This window comes from Phascolarctos cinereus, unplaced genomic scaffold, assembly GCF_003287225.1.
Source record: "Phascolarctos cinereus isolate Bilbo 61053 unplaced genomic scaffold, phaCin_HiC Scaffold_7;HRSCAF=346, whole genome shotgun sequence".
Classification (NCBI taxonomy): domain Eukaryota; kingdom Metazoa; phylum Chordata; class Mammalia; order Diprotodontia; family Phascolarctidae; genus Phascolarctos; species Phascolarctos cinereus.
The window spans coordinates 127,446,589-127,466,733 of NW_027556180.1; positions in this window are offsets into that span (position 1 = coordinate 127,446,589).

A 20,145-nucleotide genomic window follows, 5' to 3' on the forward strand; every position below is an offset into this window, starting at 1 on the left:
ACTTGAGACCTCTGAATCTCTTTCAGTAGGTAATCAATGAATTCTTTCAATTTTTATTTTACTTAGGGCAGTTATCCTTGATAATTTATTGAGAGACAATATCTGGGCTCTCTTTTTAATAATGATTTGCCAATAATCTAATAATTCTTCAATTACATCTCCTTAATTTATTTCCCAGGTAAATTATTTATCCAATGAGATATTTCATATTTTCTTCTATTTTTTCATTCTTTTCATTTTGTTTTATTGTGTTTTTTTATGTGTAACATAATCATTAGCTTCCACTTGCCCAATTCTAATTTTCCATTTTTTTTATTTAGTGAATTTTTATACACTTTTTTTTTCAATTTTGTCAATTCTTTTAAAGTTATTCTGTTCAGTGAATTTTTTGACTTTTTTTTAACCATTTGGCCCATTCTGTTTGTTTTTTCTTTTCCTTGATAATTACTTTATTTTTAGTTTTCAACATTCACTTCTATAAGATTTTGAGTTTTAAATTTTCTCCCCCTCATACTCCTTTACCCCTCCCTAAACAGTGTGTAATCTGATATGTGCTCTACTTACGTGTTCATATTGAGCATATTTTCCAATTGGTCATGATGTAAAGAACAATTAGAACTAAAGGGAGGAACCATGAGAATGAAGCAATAAAACAAAACAACAAAGGAAAAGGAGAGCTAATCTTGCAATCAGACTCTATACTTCTTTCTCTGGATGTGGTTAACAATTACCATTGTGACTATTTTGCAGATGTCTTAGATTTTTACATTGCTATGAAGAACCAAGTATATCAAAGTCAGTCACAGCCACAAAAGAATATCAAAGCCACAATATTGCTGTTACTGTATACAACATTCTCCTGTTTCTGCTCATTTCACTATGTATCAGTTCATGTAAATCTTTCCAGGTTTTTCTGAGGTCTGCCTGCTCACTGTAGTACTCACCATAGCATTCCATTATATTCATGTTCCACAAATTGTTCAGCCATTCCCTAATTTATGGACATCCCCTCAATTTACAATTCTTTGCCCCCAAAAAGAAAAATAAAAGCTGTCACACACATTTTTGTACATGTGGATCCTTTTCCATTCTGTTTTTTTAAGATACTATTTTCTTCAGTGATTTTTGTTCTTCCTTTACCAAGCTGTTGACAAATATTCCATGATCTTGTTTTATCACTCTCATTTATTTTCCTGATTTTTTCCTATATTTCTGTTATTTAATTTTGAGCTACTTCTTCAGCTCATCTTGGAATTCTTTTTTTTTTTTTTGCTTGAGACCAACTTACAATTTTCTTTGAATTTTTGCATGTGGTTGTTTTGACTTTGTCATCTTCTTCTAAGATTGTGACTAAATATTCCTTGTCAGCATAAGCACGTTCTATGATAAAGTTCTTTTTATTATTTGCTCATTTTAAGTCTATTTCTTATCTTTTAATTTTTTAATTAATTTATTTTGATTTATTAAGAATCACTTCCATATGCTTTTGAGCTTAAAATTTTTCTCCCCCTTCCTCTCCATCACCTTCCCCAAGATTGTGCACAATCTGATGTATACTATACATATACATTCCTATTAGACATATTTTCAATTTAATGTAATCAAAGTAATCCATTTTACTTTTCATAATGTTCTTTATCTCTTGCTTGGTCATGAATTTTTCTGTTCTCCATAAATCTGATAGGTGAACTATTCCTTGCTCTCCCAGTTTGCTTACAGTATCAGCCTTTATATCTAAGTCATCAACCCATTTTGACTTTATTCTGGAATATGGTGTGAGATTTTGATCAATTCATAGCTTCTGCCATACTGTTTTCCATTTTTCCCAGCTTTTTTTTTTCAAAGAGTGGGTTCTTATCCCAGAAGCTAGGATCTTTGGATTTATCAAATGATAGATAACTACAGTCATTGACTACTGTGTATTTCACACTTAACCTTTTCCACTGATCCACTACTCTGTTTCTTAGCAAGTACCAAGAAGTTTGGATGATTGCTGCTTTATAATAGAATTTAAGATCTGGAATGGCTACACCACCTTCCCCTGAATTTCTTTTCATTAATTCCCTCAATATTCTGGACCTTTTGTTTTTCCAAATGAATCTTATTATTTCTTGTCTTTTAACTTTATGTTAAATTTGAGTTCTGTTCCTAGGTTTGAGGGGCACTGAACCAAGATTCAGATTTCTTTTTGCGTTATGATTTCCCAAATTCATTCAATGTGGGAAATCTTTAAGCTTTCAGTTCTTTCAAAGTGGCATGATATAAGGAAAAGTGTGGTCACTGCTTTCTCCACTGCCCTGTAACTTTGATTCTGGTCCCTTCTACCCTTTAGCTTCTTGCTCTATTGTGATAGTTCCCTTTCTTTCCCTGGGACTGTGACCTGGGCAATACAGCAGAGTCTTGTAACTAGTGACAACAAAGGGTCCTCTGTAAACTCATTCTGATCAGTTGTTCCCCTCCCTTACTTTCTGTGGCCCAATAGCTCCAGAATCATCCTCTGTTGATTCATTCACCTTTAAGGTCTGCTGCTGGCTTGCCTGGGAATGTCCTGTGCTGAACTGTTGTCCACTCTAACCCCAGTGACACACACTTTCTTGATGACTCTTTGAGTCATCTTACAGCGAAAATTTGTTTCAACCTATCCTTTTGTTTTTTGTTATTCCAGAATTCATTTTGAAGTATTATTTTAAAGGGGTTTTTTGGAGGAGAATTTGTGAAAGCTTAGGTGAGTCTCTGCTTTTAATCAACCAAATTGGCTGTGTCAAGTGTGCTTGGATGTTTACAAAATCCTCACAATATTGTATATGACCATGGGGACTGGTTCAGGGAGTGTTATACTTTGCCAATCTGCAATAGTACAATATGCTGAAGTGGAGCTGGCTAAGGAAAAACCTCCATTTTAATTTATTTATAAGGGGTATTGGTGGTGCTCCAGTCTACTAAAACCTGCCTACACTACCATGGATTACTATATACATTCCAGGTGATAGTGCCAAGCCTTGATTTCTGCCTTCATTGAGAGCACTTCTTTTTCTCAGATGATAAGCTTCTTTCTAGCTGCAGCTAGATTTCATAAAACATGTATCTAGAACAAAAGGACTCAAGAGCAGTTCAGGCTTGGGAAAGAGTGGCCTCTAAGGTCAAGTTTAAGGCATCTTTATCCATAACAAAGGTTATGTTGTTTCATGTCATCACTGATACGTGTTGAAACTTTTTTAAAATTTTCTAAATATATTTTAATGAACCAAATTCTAATTAAAAAGGAAAGAAAAGCAGAAAAAAGTATGAGGCATATGCATTTAACTAAAAATTTTCAACAAAGCATCAACAGTAAATTACAAGTTTGATAAAATTATGACACAGTGGATAGAGCAGAGAGCCTGGAGTCAAGAAGACTTGAGTTCAAATCTGACCTCAGACATTATTAGCTATGTGACCCTGGGCAAATCACTTAACCCTATTTGCCTCAGTTTCCTCATCTTGCCTTAAGTCATGCAGCTTATAAGAATATGAAATCAGAACTCTTGAATATAACTTGGTGGTGCTATTCATGGTACAGCAAAGAGATTGTCATTTATAGAAGAAGCATTAGCATACAACTGAGCAAACCACCAGACCCCTAGAATTCTAAATTTGTGATACAGTCATATTATACTCTGTTCTATCAAGGAACTGGTGATGTCTCCCCACTGACCCTGGGATCGTGTGATTTGCTTAGTCTTTCTAGCTATTTCTAGCCCCTGAGCATCAGTACCTTCCTTATAGTTCTGTTGACAATAAACAAAGTGAAAACTGAATAGCTTTGAACCCCAGGAAATATTGACTTTATGCTAAACCAATGCTTCTCAAACTCTTTTGGTCTTGGTACACTTTTACATTACTAAAAATCACTGAGGTACTCCCATACAGCTTTTTTTTATGTGTGTCATATCTATCAATATTTGCCATATTAGATATTGAAAAGTCTTATTGTTACTATAAAAATTATGCTTAGCTTTCCATAAAGAATATTTGAATTCAAGTGTTATTTCTTATACTTACCAATTATGTAACTCTGGGTAGGTCATTTACTTAACCTCCTTGTAAGACAACTCAGCAAGACTTGTATATTAAACCACAGAAAGATGGAATTTTGCCTTAGTAAAAGGAATCACAGAAAAACAAAATCACACATGTTTAGCACTAGAAGGGATCTAAGTGTCCATCTATTCCAACCCATAGCTAAATGGAACCCACTCCTGCCCTACTAATATAGTCAAAAAGATTCCATTCAATCTCTGTAGGAATTCCTACTTTGGAAGATCACTGTATTGAGGGAACTGTTACATATGTCATAAGTTACTAATTTAGTAACATTCTCCAAAGCCAAATAAACAAACCAACAAAATATGACACTCCAAATAGAGATTTAACATGTATATTTTAATTTTAATTAATAAAAATAACAATAAATGTTTTATGACACTGTAAAATTAGCAAAGGGTTTTGCAGATATTAACTAATTTGAGCTTCACCACAACTTTTGTTTTTGAGCTACAAATTAACTAATTCAAGCTTCACCAAAACCCTTCACCATAATTCTGTGGTAGATAGAATAAAGATATTAATCATGACATTTTACAGAAGAGAAAACATATTTTCCCACAGTCACACAACTAGTAAGTATCAGAGACAGAATTTAAACCTGGCTCTTCATGATGCCAAGGTCTGTACTTCATCTACTAGGTAAACATATTAGACATTTTAGCAATATTAGACACATATTTATCTTCTGACTAAGACCGCCAATTTGAGTTGTCACTATTTAGAATTAGTCATTTTCTGAGATAGAGATCTAATGGCTAATTCAAGTTCTATTCAGTGTTGTATGCTTATTGATCAAGTGTTGGAGCTGACAGAGTACACCTGTCAAAAACCAGGCTCTATTCAATTTCCAAAAACATTTAAGTGATCTTACAATCATGTTTACAGTCACTGTAGTACTTCTACTTAGTTCCTTTTTTTGTCTTTTACATGACGGAATATAATTCAGAGTAATTTTGTTTATTATTGCTAAGTTCTTATGAGGGCTATGATCATTATGCCAACTGCTCATTTGTGAAACTGCCTAGAAAGTAAAACTTATTGTTAGGAAATAATGAAAGGACAAGATAAAATTTAATAGCTATATTCATGCATAACAAAACATGCAATAATTCAGGAAAAATTTTAAGCAAGCCCCACCCTCCCAATTAACCTGGTCTTCTGTAATTGAAATCTAATTAATGGAGATATTGATATTTTGGAATGCCAATGATTAAATTAAACCTGGTTAATGAAGGGAGAATACACATACACACATACCTACATGTGTGTATTTCTTTGTCTTCTCCAAATTCAGGTGCTTAATGAATGAGTTGAAAAATTTGTATTTTTTTTTTAATTCTTCAAAAGTGAAGTGAGTAAAGTACCATATGATTATCCAAAAGTTTCTCCTGGTTGTGTAAATACAGACACTTTTAGAAAGTGGATTAAAGGTGATAATCACATTCACTACAGTCACATCAATTAACCTATCCAGTCCCATCCAATTCAATTTATTTCAAGAAAATTAGCATTAGTTATATGTCTATGGTATTCCAGACACTGTGTTTCAGGGTATACATAACTTTCCATTGAAACAGATCATTCCCTCAACAAAATTACTTCCTAGTTCAAATCATCTAATTCAGTTCAATGAACATATTTGTTGATTTGAATCCAAGTTAAATGGAAATTGTGTCCTTCAAATAAGATCAAACAAACATATGAACACAATTTACTCTTGCAAAATGAAATATACTTTTCTTGAAAGCTTACCATATAGGAGAATCTATTAGGTATGACTGGATTGTTTTTAACTGAATTGCTGAATTAACTATTCAATTAGGTAAAGAAAAATCAATCCACTAGTTGCTGCAGAAGTTTCCTTTTCAAACACAAAAAACATGCTTTTTTAATTAAAAAAAAATACTTCTGTGACCTGGACATATCTCAGCCTGCAATAAAATCAAGAGTCCCTCCATGGATATGCTGGACAGTATAACTTCAAGGGCATAATACTTTTCTTAATTAGTCATGGAGTATGCTAATTTTAATAGAAAACAATGTACTTTATCAACCTCTGTCTTGGACTTAAATGTAGATTTGTTCAACCATTAAAACTATGTAGAAAGAAAAAGAAAATGAATACATCTGTTTTGTTTGCTGTGTCAGGAACAGCATTAAACATATGTCTACATGACAGGAAACAACTGTTTTGATATTAGACTGTTCTGTTCCCTGGAGAACATTTTATTAGTATACACACTATAGATGACTCTAGACTCTAGCTGTTTGATGACATGTGGTAGTTGTCATGAGATTGTGTGATTTTAATCAAACTGGTTTGTAGAGGTCATTTCATTCCAACAAAAGAAAATGAGGTTTTCAGTCAAACAGTGGTCATGCATACCTCTCAGTCCAACTCTATTATATTTGAATATTGAAATTTTCCTCAGAGCTCTCATTATACCTTTTATACAGTTCTAGGAATTATTATCTCTATTTTGTCATCCATTTATTTATTTCCATGTTTCCCTTTCTCTATTACAATATAAACATTTTAAAAGCCAGGGACCACATCTTTTTCATCTTTATTTCTCATTTAGTGTCTTTTGCATAGTTAACAAAAATCAGTGTTAAAAACACTGAGCTTAAGATCAGAAGACCTGAAAATAAGTCATTCTAACACTAATTGCAAATAGCAGTCTGGCCAAGAGCAAGTCATTTTACTAATCTGAGCTTGAATTTCTTCATTTATCATAAGAGTCAATGATACTTGTACTGTCTGCATCACTTGGTGGTTGCAAGGAAAATGCTTTGTAAAACTTAGGTTTCTTAACAAAATATGTTTAATCTTATTATTAGTAATCATAAAAAATTATGTATGTACATTTTGCTTCTCTTGATAGAACGTAAGTTCTTTGATGTGAGAATTTATTTTTTGTTTGTTTGTTTTTGTCCTTGCATCTCCTGCAGTGCTTTGTATACTACCAGGATTATAGTAGGTCCTTAACAAATACTTATTTATTGATTCAAAGTAGTAGGCCATCTATCATGGAACAAGTAAAAGAACATGCTGATGAGTACTGGGCTTTAGGGAGATTAGGATTGTAGAGGGAATGATAAATAAGTAGTTATATTATTATTCAAGAAACAAATGCAAGGATTCAAGAACTCATGGTTAAATCCAAACTAACAGAATTGAAGTATATGATAGTGATTTGAATTAGGAGGAACATGATAAAAATCTAATAATTTCTGAGATTTGAAATGTATCTCTGGTGAGATAATACAGGATCAGTATCCTTAAAATTCATGTGCTCGAGTTGTGGGAACAGGTATGTCCATGATTATTTTTTTTTCTTTTACTCTAAGTGCCTGTGGATTCTCTATAGCCATTCTTTATTCCTTCTATAGACAAGGGGCCTCAGAACTCATCACTTTATACAGGTCATTTCTTCTCCATGCTGATTCAAAAATTCTTCCCAAAGGCAAAATGATTATATCCAATCTCTTATCTATTGATAATAGTCCCTAATGTCTCTCCACTTTAAATAATCCTGTAAGGATGGCCTCCACACTAAAATGTAAAATGGTTACATTGCTGTTCATGTGCTCCCTGGTCCTATACTATGTTCCCTTAAATTACAACCTCAAAAGAATTTACTTATGACCAAGTTACACATTCAGAGTAGGGCATAGAAAGATTGAATGCATATTGATTCTCTAAGCCACTTATTTAAGGCCTTTTATGATTTTCCTGCTGTTGTAGGCCAGGAAGCTGCTGGAATTGAGAAGTGAATGGTTAACTTTAAATTTCTAGATACACAAATACTCACTCCCATAACATCAGTGAGGACTATTTCAAATAGAGAAGTAACAGTGCAGACTTAGGGTGGTTTTGACTAACTTTGCCCCTAAGTAGATTAAACTAGGACCAATCTGAGCCTCCTTTGGGAAACAGGAGAATATAAATAGTTTTTAGGACCTTATCAAATAGCTCCTAAGACTCCAGGGAACCTCCTTGCTCACTGCTTTCAACCTCATTGCTTATGGCTTGAATCTACTGTTATCCTCTCAACTATATTTAACTGCCCAGGGAACTTATTTACCTAGGGATATTTAAATACATATTTAACAAATGAATTTTTTGGTTTGAATCCTTGAGCTCTGATGGACCTATTGCACAAAATACAGAACTGAGAGCCAGGCACCTGCCTAAAGACTAGATTAATACCAGTGAATGAAGCACGTATTAAGATACAGTTCAGAGTTGAACTCCTAGAAGGGCAACTTAGAAAACTGAAAGGTCATAGGGCCAAGCTGAATTTTTCAGAATGGCTACACATTGTTCAATAATATCATTAGCTATCCAACTAATGTACCATTCTTTACCACACAAAAAAAAATCAAGTGTTTTGATTGAAAGTATGTAAAAATACATTTCTTTTAGCCTATTTCCAAAGTTAAACCTATCAGAATTAGACAAAACTAACAAAACAACTAGAAATGAAAGAAATGTTTTAGCAACCTACAATACAAGTTAACCTGAAGTGTTGACTTCCACTAATGAGCAATTCAGAGTTCCAAAGGAAATTGAATACTTTCCTTGCATTTGATAGTCATCTTTAATTTTCTATGATCATCTCTTATTCATGTTAGCATTTAATCATCCTGCTCTTATTTTCTGAGTGCCTGTTTTTAATATATACTATTTTCCTTTCAGATGGATTAGTTTGCTTAAATCTCATGGTGTTATTTCTTTCTTTGTAACAGAAGTTCCCTAGAGGACACTCAACTGCTATGCCTAATTGATCTAGCCATTTAAGAAAAAAGTAAGGCCACTATCACCCAATTTCTTCTCTTCCCCTCCTTTCACCCCACATAGTTCTAGTTGCAAAGAAACTAATCAACAATTCATAAAAAAATCAATGAGCCTGTTGAATTTCCAGAAAAGCAAATTGATTGAACTAGCCCGGTCATGATAGTTTTTGTGATTTTGTCAATGTAGAGAGATCCTGATGAAAAAAATTCCCACTATCAAATGAAAATCCACAGCTATTCTTCAACTTGCAGGCTTAAAGAGTTGTCTGAGATACTTAGAGTTTACATGAGTTTCCCAGGGTCACACAGTCATTATGTTTTATCCAGGTTATCCTGGTTCCAAGATCATGTCTCTGTACCGTATGTATGGCCTGAATTCTATTACTCATCAGGTAACAGACTAAAACAAAACAGAGATAAAGCAAAGCACAAGAGAGAGAGTTATAACACAATACAGTCATTTGTATGCTAAGATGTCATGCAACATGTGCTTTGGGTTATTTTTGAACCTCTGGAATCAGCACCAATGTCATTCATCAAGCCTCTAGTCTCCTCTCTTACAAGTGACATGGGTTTAAGAAATGGAAAAGAGGACAATATCCATATTCCTTTCACACATGTGTATATATGCATATACTCATTTATATGTGTCCCTAATTGTTTATATATTACATATAACACGTTCATTTGAATATGTATGCATCCAATTGTATTTTGTTTATATGTGTATTTATATACGTGTAGGTGTAGGTGCATATCTATATTCATATCAATATATATCAATATCTATATCCACATATAAATCTATATATAAATTCTTATTTGTGTGGATCTAGATACATCTGTATCTCAACCCATCCACATCTATAGGTATAGAAATATCCCTCTCTAATCTTGCTCTAGCTCTGTCTGTATCATTATCTTTCTCTGTCTATGTCAATTTTTATAACTATCTCTATATCTATCATCTATCTCTTCTCTAACCATATGTATCTATTTAATATAACTATATCTATAGCTACATTTATAACTATTTAAATCTATACTTATATCTAATCAATGTCTATAACTATACTAATCTACATCTACATCTATGTCTATGCCTCTATTTCATCTATATCCATCCCTTTCTATCTATCTATCTATCTATCTATCTATCTATCTATCTACCTACCTACCTACCTATCTATAAGTACTTAGCCATTTTTTATATTTCCTCTCCAACTCTCCTCTAAATGTCTCTTTTTACTAGTTCTTCTTTCTAAATACTCTAAATGTCCCCATTGAAAAATTAGGAATTGTTTTCACTTTCCTTGTTATCAAAGCAATACTACACAGGAAGCCCATCTATGGAGGCACCAGCTATAGTTTGTAGAACTGGCATTTGAGTCTAGCCTTATGAAAATTCTGGAAAACAATGGGGAAAATAGATTAAAAACTTTGTCACAATAAAGAGATGTAATTATGGAGTCTGATTTCTTCTATGCTGATTGTTTTCTCAAGATAATTCCCTCATGCCAGACCATGGCACGAGATATGTATTTTGATATTATAGAGAGAGACTGAAAGAAGAGATTGATTCAAACAGATCTTTGATGCTACTTCCTGGGCAATTTTGCACACTAATCTTTGATTTCTTTATCTATGAAATGAAAGGGCTAGACTTGATGACCCCTGGGATATCATTCACCTCATGTTTATGAAAATATCAGCAATAGCTCTACTCTTGATATTTCTTTCATTTCCTCTTACCTATGCCATGTAAGCAGCAGAGATTATATTCTCTCTTTGCCTTCATACTCACTATTCCTCATGCTTAGAATTCACTACTTTACTTATTCCAACTCCTATAGTTTCTAATGTCCTTTAATTCAAATGCCAATTTCTTCATTGTCTTTCCTGAACCCTCCACCTGCTAATAGTATGACCTCCCTTGACATCTGTTTTCTATATACCTCTATACATGCATAATATCACTTTCAAAGATGTTACAGCCTCTTTGAGGATAGGGACAATTTTATTTTTATTTGTTATATCCTTAGAGTCTCAGTGACTACTGTATAGTAGATCCTCAAACTTCTTACATAGGAAAGAGAGATAAGAAGGTTGTCTTAAATGAGCAATGCAAAAAAAAATAGAAGAAAAATAGAAAGGGAAAGATAAGAGATACAAGGAAATTAGAGATGTCAAGAGATTGTTTCATGCAGAAATGGTCACAATAAATGACAAAAATGGTAGGGACTTAGCAGAAGTAGAAATTGTTGAAAAGATGTGGTAAGAACGTACAGAAGAGCAATACAAGAAAGATTTTAGCATCATCAATAACCAATGTCATGATTAAGGATCTAGAGCCAAATAAACTGGATAATGAAGTCAAGTGAGTCATAGGAAGCATTGTTAATAAAGAGTGAAAGTATTCCAGTTGACCTATTTAAAATCCTAAAGTATGCTGTTAAAATTCTGCTGTCAAGACTCAAGCCAAGATGTCAGAGAAAAGGCAGAGAATAGTCTGAGCTCTCTGAAATTCTCCTTCTAACGTCTTTGAAATATTGCCTCAAAACAAATTTTAAGGTGGGGCAGAACCCACAAATGGACAAGATGAAATAATTATCAAGCCCAAGGAAATTTAGAAGGTCAGCACTAAGGTCTGTTGTGCCAGAGCGAAAGTGGTGCACAATCCAGTGCAGGCCATGTCAAAGCAGATGAGGCCCCATCAAACCAGGAGCAGGCCTTAAGAGAGACTGAATCAGCAGTGCAGTTGCTGCTGCTGGAGCTCTCATCCATAAGCAGCAAGGGATTTGGAAAACTGGTGAGAAAGAAATTATGGAGACCCACTTGCTAGCACTTGTTTCATTGCTCATACTCAGTTTTAGGTCACAGTCCTAAGTGGCAGTCCCAGGGAAGAAGGAGCACCACCAGACCAGAGTTTGCTGGTGCAGGAAATCAGGGGCTCTGGTCACAGTACCGGGGAAGAAAAGAGTGATTATGTTCATTCTCAGACCAGATCACAGGTCAAGAGAGTAGTAAGCACACATCTCCTTAGATCATACCACATTGGAAGAACTGAAATCTTTTAATCCCTCTGAACTAACTCTGAAAACAGCAGCCCAACAACAACAACAACAAAAAAAAAACCTTGAAGCTTGGGCAGCGTAGAGTTAAAAGTCAAGAAATGGGTTGGAAAATGAGCAAACAAAAACATTCTGACTGTAGAAAGTTACTATGGTGAGAAGAATGATCAAAACACACACCTAGAAGAATATAACAAAATCAAAATTCCTACATCCCAAGCCTCAAAGAAAAATATGATTTGGGCCCAAGTCACGGAAGAGGCAAAAAGGGCTTTAAAAATCAAGTAAAATTGGGAAAGAGGAAAAATTGGGAAGAGAAATGAGAGAGATGCAAGGAACTTATGAGAAATGAGTCAACAGCTTCTTAAAGGAGGCACAAAAATACTGAAGACTATACACCTTAAAAAAGGGAATAGTCCAAATGGTAAAAGAGGTACAAAAATCTGAAGAGGAAAAGAATTCCTTGAAAAGTATAATTGACCTAATGGAAAAAAAATGATATGAAAATTAATTGAGGAGGAGGAGCCAAAAGGACAGAGAGAAGTCAAGAAGTTGTGTGAACTCTCCCCAGTTTCCCTTGAAAACAAAATTCAATCAAGCCTCTAAATGAATTCTAGAGTGACAGCATCCACAAAAACATGGAGGAAAACAATTTTCAGCACAAGATAACTTAGAAGGACTTCAGGAAAGGTCTCTCACTAAAAGGGAAGTACAGCCTAGCACAGGCAGTGTCAGGACAAACCATCAGCAGACTCTTAGTCACAGCACAGATCAGCAACAAAGGCCTTAGAGTCTTGTTTCAGTAAGCTAGTGGTACAGTACACTGGCTATGAGGCATTCAGGCCCAGAGGAACAAACAAACTACTAGCCACAGAAACCAGGGTGGAATAGATAGGCCTAGACTGGGTCACCCTAGCACAGTAAGCAAGTTGCTAGCTCTAGAGGCACTGAGATAGAAACCAGTGACAAGAACCCTCGCCCTAGTGCAAGAAACTTCACACTATGTCCCAGGAACCACAGAAGCAGAGCTCAACTTTTTGAAAAAAAAAAAGAGCAAAACAAAAAAGAGACTTCTGGGAGCAAAGATGGTGGAATAAAAAAGTAAGTTGCTCTAATTCTTCCTTACTGCCTTCTAAAAACCCAGAAAATATCACCCCAGGAAAAACCCTGGAAAACATGAGCCAGCAGGAAGATATGGTGTAGCAGTCTTGTAGCACAGAAGTTTGGGGGATTAAAGGAAAAAAATCTCTCTTGCTCTGTTAGAAGTAGAGCAGTACAGGATGGGAGGCATCCCAGAAAACCAGTAGCAGGCCCTACCTCAGCAAACCAGGGGGAATATCCTGAGCCCCAGGGTGGTGGAATAGGCAAGCACCAACAACAGGACCCCCCAAGTGCCTCAGCACAGGCAGGGGGAACAGGTAGACTCCAGCTGTTAAAATCATTATGTGGGCCAGCAGGCAGACATCCTCCAGCAGCCAAACTTCCTGGTGCTTCAGCACAGCTGCAGGAGTCACTCCTCTAGGCAGGTAGGTGTCCTCCAGCAGCCAAACCTCCCAGGGATTCAGAACAACAACAAGAAGCACAACTCTAATTTCATCTTTCTGATGGTTCCTCCTACTGGTTTTAATTTTTACTTACAACTTCACTAATGTGAAAATATGCTTAATGGGTATGTAAATGTAAAGCCTATATCAGATTGTGCACTGTCTTGGGGAGGGTGGGGGGGAGGAAGAGGGAGAAAAATTTTCATCTTAAAAGCATATGGAAGTTATTGCTGATAAATCAAAATAAATTAGTAAAATAAAAAAAAAGAAGAAGCACAACTCTAGGAAGCACAACTCCAAGTGGGCAAGCATCCACCAGGAAACAAACCTTCTATAGCTTCAAATCAGGGTGAACCATTCATCCTCCAGGGCCCAGACACAATTCCCATCCTGAGATCTTCAGTGTTGTTGACTCCAGCTCAGCATCAGATAAGCTGCCAGACCCCTACAGCCTTCACCTGAGGCCCCAGTACCCAAAGCCAGTGACCAGATCCCTGGCCCCCAGAACAAGAAGCTTGCCCCCTGTGCTTCTGCAGGAGAGCTCAATATAAAAGCCAAGAAATAGGAAAACAAAAAAGCAGAAATGGACAATAACCATAGATTTTTACTATGGGGACAGGGAAGATCAAAAGAGAAATTCAGAAGAAGAAAACATTGTCAATATACCCACATCCAAAACCTCAAAGGGAAATATGAACTCACTCTAAAGGTCAAAAAGACTTCTTGAAAGAGCTCAAGAAGGAATTTAAAAGTCAAATAAGAGAGATAGAATAAAAATTGGGAAAAGAAATGGGAAGTATGCAAGAGAGAGTTAGATAATAGGTTGGAAAAGGAAGGACAAAAATTGACAGTAGAAAATAAATCCTTAAAAAACACAACTGGCCAAATGTGAAAAAAAGTGTATTGAAGAAAACAATTCCTAAAAAAAGTAGAGTTGTACAAATGGAAAAAGAAGCACAAAAACTCACTGAAGAGAAGACCTCTTTAAAAGGTAAATTGGGCTAAATGGAAAAGGAGGTACAAAAGCTAATTGAGGAAATCAATTTGTTAAAAAGTAAAACTCTTTGAGACACCAAGAATCAGTCAAATAAAATGAAAGGAATGAAAAAATAGGGGAAAAAAAGCATAGAATAACTCACTGGAAAAAACAAGTGACCTGGAAAGTAGATGCAGGAGAGATAATCTAAAAATTATTGGTCTACAAGAAAGCCATGATGAAAAAAAAAAAGAGCTTGTGGAGCATCTTTCAAGAAATCATCAAGGAAATCTGCCTGTGATACCAAATTCAAAGCATAAAATAGTCATCAAAAGAATCCACTGATCACCTCCTGAAAGAGATCTCAAATTGAAAATACCAAGGAATATTGTAGCCAAATTCAAAAATTATCATATCAAAGAGAAAATACTGTAAGCAGCCAGAATGAAACAATTTAAATATCTTGGAATGATATTCAGGATTATGCAGGACCCTGCAGATTCTACTTTAAAGGTTGAAGGACTTGGAATGTGATATTCTGTAATGTAAAAGAGTTTGGATCAAATACCAAGCTTCAATTACCCAGTGAAACTGAGCATAATCTTTCAGAGGAAGAGATGGATATTTGATGAAATAGGGGACTTCCAAATCTCCTGGGTGAAAAGACCAGAGTTCAAAGAAAATTTGATCTTCAAATACAAGACTCATGAGAGGTTTAAAAAGGTAAATAGGAAAGAAAAAAATACAACACGTTATTCAAGAAGGGCAAGCTGTATACATCCCTACGGTGGAAGATGATACTTGCAACTCTTGTGAAATGTATCTTTACTATGATATTTAGAAGCCATATACATGAAAAGAGGGCATGGGTATAAGTTGACTTTGATGTACTGATAAAAAATCTAATTAATTGGTAAAAAGGAACTGTACTGGGAGAAGATGAAAGGAGGAGGCAGAAAGGTGAAATTACATGGATAGGCACAAAGACCTTTTACAGTTGAGGGAAGGAAGGACAGGACATGAGCATTGTTTGAATCTTACTCTCATCAAATTTGGCTGAGAGAGGAAATAACATAACCAGGTAAGTATAGAAATCTAATATACTCTATAGAAAGTGGGAGGTGAAAAGGGAAAGGAAAGGGAAGAGTGGATAGAAAGGAGGGAAGAAATAAGAAAGAAAAAAGGAAAGAAAAGACAATGGTCTGACAGAAGGGAGGGCAGATTGAGGGAGGCAATTGTCAAAAGTAAAACTCTAGTGAGGAGGGAAAGGGAGAAAGGAGAGAGAAAATCATAAAGGAGGGGGATTGGATGGAGAGAATGACACAGATAGTAATCATAACTATGAATGTGAATGGGGCAAACTCTTCTACAAGCAGACAGAAGGGTGGATTAAAAAACATAAAACTGCAGTATGTTGCTTACAAGAAAGACATTGGAAACAGAGAGATATACACACAAAGTAAAGGTAAAAGGCTGGTATTGTGTATATATTCTGTTTCAGCTGAAGTAAAAGAAAAATAAAGGCAGCCACATTGATCTCAGACAAAGCAAAAGCAAAAATAAATCTAATTGAAAGACATAAGGTAGGAAACTACATCTAGCTAACAGGTATCATAAACAATGAAGTAATAGCATTACTAAACTGTAGGTACCATGTGATATAGCATCTTAGAGCAGAAGTTAATTAAGATAAATGAATAGATAGACAACAAAATTATACTAGTTGCTGACCTTAACCTCCTGCTCTCAGGACTAGACAAATCTAACCACAAAAGAAATAGGAACAAAGTTAAGGAGATGAATAGTATTTTAGAAAATTTGGAATTGGTAGACCTCTGGAGAAAATTGAATGGGGATAGAAAAAGAAATATACCAGCAGTGGTACATGGCACCTACACAAAAACTGCCATGTAGTACGGCATAAAACCCTCATAACCCAATGCAGAAAATCAGAAATATTGAATAAATTGTTTTCAGATCATGATGCAATAAAAATTACATGTAATAAAGGGCCATAGAAAGATAGATTAAAAATTGATTCAAAACTAAATAATCTATTTTTAAAGAATGAGTACATCAAACAATCAATCATAGCAATAATCAATCACTTCAACCAAGAGAATTACGATAGGGAGCTAACATAACTAAACTTATTGGATAGTGCAAAAGCAGTTCTTAGGGAAAATTTTATATCTCTAAATGCTTACATGAATAAAATAGAGAAAGAGGAGATCAATGAATTGGGCATAGAATGAAAAAAAAACAAAACTACAAAAAGAGCAAATTTAAATCCCCAATTAAACATTACATTAGAAATTCTGAAAACAAGGATAGATTAATGAAATTGAAATTAAGAATACTTCTGAACTAACAAGTAAAACTAATAGCTGGTTTAAAAAAACAATAAAATTGATAAACATTTAGTTAATTTGATTTTAAAAAAGAACAAAGGCAAATTACCAAAATCAAAAATGAAAGCCACCAATGAATAGAAAATTAAAACAATAATTAGGAACTATTTTACCCAACTGTATGCTAATAAATGTGACAATCTTAGTGAAATGGATGAACATTTACAAAAATATCAATTGTCCAGATTGACAGAAGAGAAAGTAAAATACTTAAATAGCTCCATCTCAGAAAAATAAATTGAAAAGCCATCAATGAGTTCCCTAGGGAAAAAAAATCTCCAAATATTAAAAGAACAATTAATTCTAATACTATATAAACTATTTGGGAAAATAGGCAAAAGGAGTCCTATGAAATTCCTTTTTTGTGATACAAATATGGTGCTGATATCAAAACCAGGAAGAGTGAAAACTGAGAAAGAAAATTATAGACCAATTTACCTAATGAATATGGATGAACAAATTTTATTTAAAAATATTAGGAAAGAGATCACAGCAATTTATCTCAAGGATAGTACACTATGACCAGGTAGTATTTATACCAGGAAAACAGGGCTAGTTTAATATTAGGAAAACTATCTGCATAATTGACTGTATCCACAACAAAACTACAAAAATTATATGGTTACCTCAATATATGCAGAAAAAGCTTTTGAGAAAATACAACACCCATTTCTATTAAAAACACTAGAGAACCTAAGAATAAATGTAGCTTTCATAAAAATGATAAGTAGAGTCTATCTAAACTAATCAGCAAACATAATACATAATGGAGATAAGTTTGAAATACTACCAATAAGTTTGGGGTGAAACAAGGTCATCCATTATCACCACTGTTATTGAATATTGTACTAGAAATGTTAGCTTTAGCAATAAGATAAGAAAAAGAAATTGAAGGAAGTAGAATAGGGAAAGAAGAAACAATGCTATCACTCTTTGCAGATGATATGATAGTATACTTAGAGAATCCTACAGAATCAATTAAAAAGCCTAGCAAAGTTGCAGGATATAGAAAAAAAACCTACATAAATCATTGGCATTTTTATATATTACCAACAAAACCCAACAGCAAGAGATAGAAAGATAAATTTCCCTTAAAATTACTGTAGACATAAAATATTTGGGAGTCTACCTGCCAAAAGAAACCCACTAACTACATGAACAGTTACAAAACACTTTTCGCACAAATAAAGTCAGAGCTTAATAATTAGAATAATGTCAGTTACTCAAGTGTAGGACAAGTTAATATAGTTAATGTCAATTCTACCTATATTAATTTAACTCTTCAGTGCTATACCAAGAAACTCTCAAAATATTACTTTATATAGCTAGAAAAAATAATGGCAAAATTTATCTTGAAGAACAAAAGGTCCAGCATATCAAGGGAATTAATGAAAAGAAATACAAAGGAAGGCGGCCTAGCCACACCAGGTGTTAAATTGTATTATAAAACAGCAATGATTAAAACTACTTAGTACTCACCAAGAAATGGAATGGTGGAACAGTGGAATAGGTTAGGTACTGAAGACAAAAGAGTCAATGACTACAGTTATCTACTATTTAATAAACCCAAAGACCCCAGCTTTTGTGATAAGAACTCACTATTTAACAAAAACTGCTAAGAACACTGGAAAATATTATGGCTGAAACTCCTCATAGACCAATATCTTACACCCTATACCAAGATAACATCAAAATGGATACATGATTTAGATATAAAGGCTAATATTATTAGCAAACTAAGAGAACAAGGAATAATTTGAATGTCAGATTTATGGCAAAGGGAAGAATTTGTCACCAAATAAGAGGTAGAGAACATTATGAAATGCAAAATGGATAATTTTGATTGCATTAAATTGATAAGGTTTTGCACAAATAGAGCTAATGCAACCAACATTAGAAAGGAAGTAGAAAGCTAGGAAACAAGTTTTACAGCCAGTGTCTAACATAAATGTCTCATTGGTAAAATATATAAAGAACTAAGTCAAATTTATAAGAAAGAAGACATTCCCTAATTTATAAATGGTCAAAGAACATGAACACACAGTTTTTAGATGAAGAAATTAAAGCTCTCCATAGTCATATGAAAAAATGCTCTAAATCACTACTAATTAGAGAAATGCAAGTCAAACCAACTATGAGGTACAACATCACATCTATCAGATTGGCTAACAAGACAGAACAGGAAAATGATAAATGTTGGAAAACATGTGGGAAAATTGGAACACTTGGTGTTCCATTTTTGGTGACATTGTAAACTTATCCAACCATTCTGGAGAACAATTAGGAACTATGTCCAAAGGGCTATAAAACTGTGCAATACCCAGCAATTGACCCAGCAATAATGCTTCTAAGTCTGTATCCCAAAGCGATCATAAATATTTGAAAAGGACAAATACACCCAAAAATATGTATATCAGTTCTTTTTGTGGTGGGCAGGAATTGGAATTTGAAGAGATGCCCATCATTTGGGGAATGACTGAACAAGTTATAGCATATAAATGTAATGAAATTCTAGTGTGCTATGAGAAATGATGAGCAGGCCAACTTCAGACACATCTGGAAAGACTTATATGAACTGATGCTGAGTGAAGTGAGCAGAATCAGCAGAACATTGTACACAGTAATAGCCACATTGTGTGATGACCAACTTTGATAGACAATTCTTCTCAGCAATACAAAGATCTAAGACAATTCCAAAATATTCATGATGGAAAATCCTGTCCACATCCAGAGAAAGAACTCTGGAGTCTGAATCCAAATTCAAGAATACTATTTGCTGTTTTTGTTGTTGTTGTTTTGTTTTGTGTCTTTCCCTCCCATTGTTTTTTTTTCTCTTTACAACGACTAATGAGAAAATATATTTAATATGCAAGTATACATAGAATGTATATCAGATTGCACACTGTCTTAGTGGAAAAGAGAAGGAAAGAGAGAAAAATTATAACAAAATTTTATGGTAGTGAATGTTGAAAACTAAAAAAAAAACAAATAAATATTTATTTTAAAAAGGAAAAAAAAATCTTGTCCATTGAAAGTCACTTTGGCAAAAGGAAAGATCAAAACACAAATTCAGAACACAACACTAATTGCAAAATGCCTATATGAACCCTCAGTGAGGAACATGAATTGGTCTCAAGCACAAAAAGTCCTCTTGAAAGAGCAAAAAAAAAAGGATTTTAAAAATAAAGAGAGGTAGAGGCAAAATTGGGAAAATAAATGAAGTCTATGCAAGCAAATTATGAAAAAAAAGAGTCAAC